This window comes from Phyllostomus hastatus, unplaced genomic scaffold, assembly GCF_019186645.2.
Source record: "Phyllostomus hastatus isolate PE091 unplaced genomic scaffold, TTU_PhHast_1.1 phas_contig_90, whole genome shotgun sequence".
Taxonomy (NCBI): Eukaryota; Metazoa; Chordata; class Mammalia; order Chiroptera; family Phyllostomidae; genus Phyllostomus; species Phyllostomus hastatus.
Window position 1 is genome coordinate 7,132,601 of NW_025333984.1, and position 1,068 is coordinate 7,133,668.

Below are 1,068 nucleotides of genomic sequence, written 5' to 3' on the forward strand. Positions count from 1 at the left end.
AATGCATGGCTATTGCTCTTGATGCACACCCACTTCTAAAAAGCTAGTTTAGTTCTGTTCAGTCAAGACAAATTTTCAGTAGATTTTCTCAATAATTATACTTACTGCATATGAACATCTGGTTTTGTGCAATAGGACCCCCAGAGGAGGTATGATTATTATAATTAGTAACAGTTTGCATGTCACCATATTTTTCAAGTGTTTTGCAGTAATTACTCACAGTAATTCCATGTGTCAAATTCCTATCATCATCCCCATTTCACAGATGAGAAAGTAGCAGTACAGAGAGGCTAGTTATCTTGCCTCAGGTTACAGATTGATTCAAAGCTGGGCTTGGACTGAGAGGTTTTTATTAAAATTTTTGCAAGTAATTCAAGCCTGTTGGGAATGGTAACTAGTACAAAGCTTAGGTCAGTCCTTGGTTCCTATAGATTTTCAAAAACATAAGCAAGAGAGATTTTATTGTCTGTTGACTAGAAAGTCTCCAAGATGAATTTTGTGTTATTTAAATTTTATAATTTTAAATGAGTTACTTTAGTTTAAATTACCTTAATGTACATTAGTAATTAAATGAGAAATACACTATTCAGTAAGACTGTTCTTTTTTTTTCTTTTCTTTTCTTTTCTTTTTTTTTTGGCACTGTTCCCTGAAGTACTGCAATACCTACCTAGTCAATGTGCTGAGTGGATGGAGCAAACTCCTATTCCATCTTCCAGCTCCAAAAATCCATTTAATATAATGTCCTTGAATAGAGGATTTTTCATATATTAAACAGATAAGAACAGATACTGCACTTGATCTGAGAAGCTATAGTAACATTGTTCTTATGTTGAACTACAATTCAAGTTAGTGAGAATTAAGAATATAAAAAATGAGCTGTAATATATGAATGAAAGTACTTACATACATGTCTCATATGAAAGATAAACAGTATAGTTTAAAAATCTATATATAAGCATACTCCCTCTAAGCATTATGGAAAATTGCTTTCAGCCCGTGTTCAGTTAGCTCGATTTCTTTGCCTGATACGAATGAGACCAATGTTACACCATCAATCCCCAAATGGG

General features: G+C 33.0%; 1 non-coding gene across 1 annotated transcript; it reads right to left on the reverse strand.

The window, feature by feature from the left end:
• Window positions 1-630: 630 nt before the first annotated feature.
• LOC123827865 lies at window positions 631-812 on the reverse strand. The gene has a single exon (XR_006787363.1). It is a non-coding gene; the product is annotated as a U2 spliceosomal RNA (small nuclear RNA).
• Window positions 813-1,068: the final 256 nt, after the last annotated feature.